Raw genomic sequence first — 7,895 nt, 5'->3', positions numbered from 1 at the left:
CTCCAGATAGACGTCCGCTGATGCCACGGGCAGCGAAGGGCAGAGAACTAAGTAAGCTGGGGCTATGGCCGCACTCACGAGTTGCACTCTCTCCTCAAGCCCAGAATATCAAGTCTACGTCAGCCACCAGTATGTTTTATTTGTAACAATATCTGCTTGAGGTAATATACGTCCCGCTGGGGTAAAAAAAAAGGAAGAAAGCAGGTAGACTATTACCATTTTCGAAGTGCTCGCAGAAAGCTGACTCACAAAAAGGGTGACTGAGATGGAGATAACCTGACTGGAATTCACAAATAAAGTGGGCCAACCCTAAAAGTTGGACTATAAAAAAAGTAAGTAGCATTGTAAACAGGGTCAAATAAGATGAAAGAAGCAGAAAAAATACATCCTGTTTTCTAAGAGAAGAGGATGGTAAGTGTGCATCGACGAACGAGGATGTTTGTTGTAATATAACCTTCATATATTATCACATCTCTTTTAGTGGATTTTAGGGTAGACGGAGCGTTTTCTCGTGTTTTGACATTATGAAAATGGTCCTAGTCACTATAACCGAGAAGGGCATTGTTAATTCTTGTCTGTGCATTTACCGCCTTGAGCTTCTCGAAGAGGCATACAGTCACTTGGTGTCTTCCTCTCCCCGCCTTCGATTGCAAAGAAAAAACAGACACTGAAATAAGCGGATATAACTTTCCCCACACTTTTCTTTTTTTTTTTTTGTATAAAGTTTTTTTTAAATCTTTTGACATTGCTGTTAGGGTCTAAAAAATTAGATTCAGGGGCTTGGTGTTGCAAAAAAAGGCTTTGCGGAACTGAAGAGTGCCAGCCTCCCCTTTGCGCAAGTTAATTCGCGTGACAGAGTCATTGCGCTCAACTTATCAAAAATGAAAACGACGGTTTCCTTAAAACAGGGGGGGGGGGGGGGGGGGGGGGGGGGGGCTGGTCCTGAAAAAAATGTAACGGATTACAAGGAATCCGTTACGTAAAAAAAGTAAGGGAATTACTTTAAAATTACTCTAGAAATTATGTAATTATTCCGTTACTAAATTACCGATAAATGTAAGGGATTACAAGTAATTTCGTTACTTGTAACGGATTACGTACAAGTCTGCGAGGCTACACGAGGGGGGCCTACCTCCGCCAGGGACATCGAGGCAACGGTAAACCCGCACCTCTTAGCACTGCCGCCCGCGGGCCGACTGGCATATTGCCGCGAAGCGTGGAGGTTACTCACCCACGATGCTTGGGTCCTTCAGACAACACAGGGGTACAAGCTGGAGTTTGCACAGGTACCAGCGATTCAAGGGTTGCACAACGTGCCGACACGAGGGCAGTCAAATCAGGTCCGGGAGGCAGTGTCCGAGCTGGTCAGAAAGGGAGCGGTCTCTCGGGTACCACCCTCCGAAGTGAAGTTTATAGTACCAAAGAAGGACAACAAGGTGCGCCCAATTCTAGATCTCCGACAACTAAACGAGTTGGTGCAACACAACCACTTCAAGATCTGGCACTCTGTGAGGGATCTTATCCAGCAGGGCGACTCCATGATACGTATCGACCTGAAGGACGCATACCTGTCTGTCCCAATCTGCCACCAGGACCGCCCCTGGCTCGGCTTCCGAGAGGGGGACAGGGTCTACCGTTGGAACGTGCTGCCATTTGGCCTCAGATCGGCACCGAGAGTTTTCACAAAACTACTGAAACCAGTCGCGGCCTATCTCCGGTCCAAGGGACTTCGCATTGTCATGTTCTTGGACGATATCCTTGTCATGGACCAATCCCCCTCCCTACTCGCACACCAGGGACATCTAATCGTGAACCTCCTACAAAACCTGGGTTTGCCGTAAACTTGGAGAAGTCGGTACTGACACCAGCCCAGGACTTGTTGTTTCTGGGACTATCAATAGACTCGAGACGATTGACGCTCTAGCTCCCTGGAGAGAAACTCGCCAACCTGTTAGACCACCTACAGCAGAGGCTAGAGCAACCAGTGATCTCGGCCCGCCAAGTCGCAAGCTTGGCGGGACAACTGAATGCATGCCTAATGGTACTGCCGGAGGGTTCCTTTTATATCAGGAACCTTCAAACAGATTTGAGACGGGCCCTACAGAGAGGTACATACACGACCACTCTTACACTATCCAGGGACACGCGGCAGGACTTAGCGTGGTGGATCCGAGCACTGAGGAAGACCCCAAGGGGCCAGATCAAGACACCCCCAGTAGTACAGACGATACAGTCGGACAGCTCGTTGAAGGGGTGGGGAGCATGCTCGGAGGGGTGGACGATCGGGCATCACTGGACCCCACTCCAATCCACTTGGCACATCAATGCCCTGGAGCTGATGGCAGCCTTCCTGGCCCTTCAGGCGCTGGCAAAGAATGTGTCTCGGGGCTCCATCCTCCTCGAGCTAGAAAACACAGCAGCAGTAGCGGCCATCAACAGGAGGGGCAGCACCTGCTCTCCACAACTCACCAGGATAGCCCACGAGCTATGGTCGTGGTGTTGGGCGAGGGGAATATCAGTCAGGGCGCAACATATTCCGGGGCACATGAACACGGATGCAGACCAAGCATCCAGGAGAGTGATGGATGCCAGCAGTTGGAAGCTGTGCCCGTTCACATTCAGCAGGATCAACTGTCTGTGGGGCCCCGTGCACACGGACCTTTTTGCAGACTCCTCCAACCACCAGGTGAGGCACACTACAGCTGGAAGCCGGATCCTCAGGCGGCAGCAGAGGATGCTCTCAGCCAGGACTGGACGGGTCAGGGCCTCTATGCCTTCCCACCGTTCAGCCTTGTGAGCAGATGTATTGCCAAGTTGCAGAGCTCCAACAGTCCGCTCATTCTAATAGCTCCAGTCTGGCCATCTCAGCCATGGTATGCCTCGCTGCTGCACCACTCATACGAGGAACCGCGTCTTCTTCCCCAATCACACGACCTACTGCGCAGCCACGACGGGCAGGTACATCCAATGCTCAGCACGGGGAGCCTAACACTAGCAGCATGGAGACTGACCAACTCCAGCAAACACATAGCCAACTTTCGGAGCAGGCTGCCCACCTCATTGAGGCATCATGGAGGCGGGGAACACAGCTCACCTACACCTCTTGCTGGCGCAGGTGGGAACGCTGGTGCCATTCAAGGACTGTTGATCCCTTTTCTCCCGCTCTAACGCAGGTGCTCAACTTCCTCGCTAGCCTCTTTAAGGAGGGCCTGGCGTATCGCACTATAGGCCCAAGCAGCACAGAGTTGGCCAGTCATCGGCCAATGGCTGGCAATGGTCCTTGGCCAAGTGGCCAGACAGTGGCCAGAGACTGGCCGGTGACTGGCCTTTATCTGGCTATTGGCCACTGGCCATCAGCCATCGGCCGAGCATTGGCCATTGCATGGCCACTCTCTGGCCACTGGCGAAAAGACCATCGCCAGACATTGGCCATTGCTATGCCAAAATCCGTGCTGCTTGGGGGGTGTTACCGTTCTGCCTTGTCTCAGATCTTGCATAACTTTGACGGTTGCCCTCTAGGGGAACACCCATCAGTTGTGCGCCTTATGAAGGAAGTGTTTAATTCTAACCCCCCCAAACCCCGATACCCCACAACTTGGAGGGTTGAAACGGTGACAACCCTCCTGCAGTCGTGGGGTCCTAACAAGGATCTTAGCCTCAACCCACGTAGCAGGAGAACGTTCTGAGAACATTCCGGGAATGTTCAAAATAACATAGACAACATTCTTAGAATGTTGAAGATTTACGTAAGAACATCCTATCAACGTTGTCAGAATGTGGCGCAGGCACTTATCGCTACATTCGGGGAATGTCTTCAAAGGGATATTCGTAGAACGTTCTGAGAACGACATAGAACATTACCAGGTCATTCAACCAACATTGAAACATCCTAACAACGTTCTAAGAACGTTCTCAGTACATCCAAAAAACTTCTGCAACATTCTCTGAATGTTGCAAATTTACGTAAGAACATTCTATCGACGTTGTCGGAATGTGGCGCAGGCACTTATCGCTACATTCGGGGAATGTTTTCTAGGGGATATTTTTAGAACGTTCTGAGCACGACAGAACATTTAATCACCATTCTAACAAGGTTTTAAGAACGTTCCCAAACATTAGAACATCTGCAACATTCTCTGAGGAATGTTTACAAAGATTCCACAATTATGGCTTGCTTAGCTTACAGCCCCTGAACCGTACTACATATATTGATATAATAAATCTCCTCACAGAAATATTTTTTAATCGAATTATATTTTTTCCAGGCATAGCACAATCTAGCCACTTTTCCAGCGCAATAGCCAGAGCCTGTACTATAACGGCAGCTTACTCCTACTTATCAAAACATGCTACATACATAACCGATTACTCACTCTGAGCACAAGAACAGATAGGCATCCCACACTCAAGCGGGACATACCTTCTTTAAGGTGTTCAATTCAAGATGCTAAAAATCGGGTCTATTCAAAACTGCCCCTCTAAATGCGCAGTGAGTGCCAAGCTCATTATCAAATTTTGAAGACCATTGCTTTTCTCCTACACCTTATCTCACATTCCTCGGTAGACTCGTATAAGATAAAACTGATCTCTTATGCTAAGTTTCCAAAACCTCCACTTAATTTGCATATTTTTGGCACAAGGTGGCATATAGTGGATGGTGTTTCGAAACACAGGTTGCTTGAAAGCTCCGTAAAGTTGGCTTCACCTGCGAAAATTCCAGGAATGTTCGCAAGCGAACGTTCCGAGAATGTTGCACATATGAATGTTCAAAGGGGAACGTTCCGAGAACATTGTGCATATGAATGTTCGCCAACAAACGTTTCTAGGATGTTGAGCAGCTTACCTTGTAAAGAATGTTCGCATACGAACGTTCCTAGAACGTTCCGAATGGTGTTTTAACGTTCCTTCAACATTCAGGACACCCAGGGAATGTTCGCACGACATTGGATGCTACGTGGGAAGATGCTCACTAGCAAGCTAGCTATGCTATTAGCCCTTGCCTCAGCAGGCAGGACGTCAGACTTGTGCCTGCTTTCAACATGCCACATCCGTAAACAATCCGCGGGTTGGGAGCTTGGGCTCAGTGGCCTCAGAAAGACTTCTGGGGCATCTAAACCCCTTCCCACCCTCTTCTTCCCAGCATTCGAAGAGGTTCGGGAATTGTGTCCAGTGGAATGCTTGCAGGTGTACCTCGAACGAACTGCAGGACTCCGAGGCGCCCACACGCAGCTTCTGCTCACTACGCAGAAGCCTTTCCGCCCAGCAGCACGGGACACAGTAGCTCACTGGATAAAACACACACTAACGCTTGCGGGCATTGACACGTCGGTTTTCAAAGCGCACTCAACGCGAGGAGCAGCCACCTCCAAAGCTGTGGAGGTCGGAGTACCACTTGCCGACATCTTAGCAGCAGCTGACTGGTCCTCCGAGGCGACATTTAACCGCTTTTACCGACGGCAATCAGATACCCGGGCTCACTTTGGAACCCAGGTGCTGAGAACACATGCGAAAGCTTTGAACAAGCAGCTGTGAACTTGATAGTAAGTGCGACAGAGGCTGAAGTATAATTACCAGTTCTGACGAATGGTACCTACCTGAAGTTAGAGCGGGAATTATACGAAGCCTATGGAAGCACTTACTATCAAGTTCACACTCCCACCACATCTCTGCCTATTTTCGGGGTAAATTATCACATTCTCTTCCCTGTCGCAGGTCGAGGTGGTTCAACATGGCACCAGAGGTAACGCATAGCGTGAGAGCTCCAACCAGGTGCCATCACCAGAACAGGAAATAAAAGTGTTCTGAGTGCACAAGTGCCTATACTCTATCTTTCTTGTGGGGGCCCCACCATCTCAATGCAGCCGCAAGCTGTGCTGTAACCATTAACTCGGAAAGATGAAGACGGAAGGGGAGAATACTTCCCTAAGGGGGAGCGCCGAGGGCGCCACCTATTTTTTATTTTCAAAATAGCTTTGAAACGTTGACGTCAGTTCCGGTATAGAAGGGAAAGCAGTTGTGAACTTGTTAGTAAGTGCTTCCATAGGCTTCGTATAATTCCCGCTCTAACTTCAGGTAAGTACCATTCGTCAGAACTGGCAATTTTGCGATGGATCGGTAAAGCGGTGGCGCAGGTGTTTCAGACGCTGGAATTCTGTTCCTTGCGTGTTCATGATTTAGGACGATATCACATCCCGCTTTCAAGGCATTTGAAGTGGCATTTATATCATGGGCCTTTGGGTGGTCGGCAAATTAGCTCGCGACCCCGACTTTGCGCTGCCACTCTGCATGCGCTGGTTCGCAGATGTTTTAAAGGCCCTGGGTCTGATTATCTTTGAAGTGCTCGTGGAACAGGGTTGTTTTACATAAATGTAGCTTCTTCGTGAATTACTTATATAGTTTATACACGTATGCAGGCATATTTCTTAGAAGATGCACAATTATTGGAAATTAGTTTGTATAATAGCGGCAAAGACGGCCGAATTGCCTCCAGTTGCCTCTATGATATGTATTGAACTGCCCAAAATATGCACAGTAATAGTGCCGTAATTTGGAATGTTTATACTTTTTCCTGATATTTTTTCCCAGCCTTGGGTATTCGGAAAATACATAGTTTAGTCTGAATTGTCATTTCCAATTAAAAGAGACACCGTTACAGGTCTCCAAAAGCTTCCTCAGCCTCCAAACTCCCTACAGCTGGACTCTCTGACAACAGAGGAAAACATGATTAAAAGCAAGCATTCGATTGCCTGTCCAGTGGTAGATGCAGCACTAGTAGCAGAAAATGTGGATCCTATGAAGGGCGACAGTCAGCGTGAAAAAAACTTCTGGTATTTTAGCCTCAGGACAATTCGATTTAAGTAAAATCTCAATTTTAGCGCTTAAGGGACTAATAACGAGCTAAGCACCTTCGCTTACGTTTGTTATACATTACTTGAAGGTTGGCATAAGCAAATCCACAGATACAACCCGTGTAGTCCATTGCAATACTATCCGAATCCAGCAAAGGTCGAATGCGAGCAATGTATATAATAACTGTTCCTTGTTTTTTTACTTTGCCCCTGCACTTGGGCTGTCTTACTTGTGATTTTCTCCCCATGGCCCAGACTGTATTTAGCCTGTTGATCGAGCAGCATGCAGCTTTTCTGCTTCGGCGATCTTGTTTAAAAACAGAGATACAAAAAAAAATAGTACACGTAACCTGCCGATTCATTCAGACCATCAGCAGCATTTATTGTGCGAGATGTAAATCTATAGTGATGCTCCTGCAATTGTGGCCGTATTTCTTTATTTTCATATACCAGCTCCGATTCATGCGTTGCCTGCCCTGTCAACCATGCTTAAAATGTTGGTTGAGGCTTCGCCTGTAGCTACAGGCCATACCTCAATAAAGGCACATATAAAAATTTACACTTCCTACGAAAAACACGCCAAAAAACATTAAATAGAAAGGAGCGCGCCGAAAGCTAGCGTCGTCACAGCCTCTACAAAGCGAGCGGGGCGAGTCGGGGAAAAATTCTCTCCTCGCCTTGACGTCACCCCGGTTTGCCATAAGGGCATAAGGGGGCGCCACGCGAACTTCTCGGGGCTAGAGTAGAGCACTATATAGCTCCTACGGAGCAGAGTAGCGCAATCCTTTGAACTCCGTGTTTTGCCGACAACATGGCCGACAGAGCGGCTCGGTGCGAGTCACGTGGTACTCAGGGTTCCAGGAGGCGGCCCGCCCTATGGGAGAATACATGGAGATCGACATAACATGGCTGATTAAAAAACTAACGGCGAGTTCACATTTTTCAAAACTAGCCTGTCTTAAAGTTAGTAAAGCGCTAAACACTTTATCAAAGTTTTAATAATATCGGATGCGTGTGCAAATTTTGAGAAGGCAATTTCCAAGGCAA

The sequence above is a fragment of the Ixodes scapularis genome, unplaced genomic scaffold (genome assembly GCF_016920785.2).
Source record: "Ixodes scapularis isolate PalLabHiFi unplaced genomic scaffold, ASM1692078v2 PGA_scaffold13__105_contigs__length_92229423, whole genome shotgun sequence".
Lineage (NCBI taxonomy): Eukaryota > Metazoa > Arthropoda > Arachnida > Ixodida > Ixodidae > Ixodes > Ixodes scapularis.
This window is presented reverse-complemented; position numbering follows the sequence as displayed.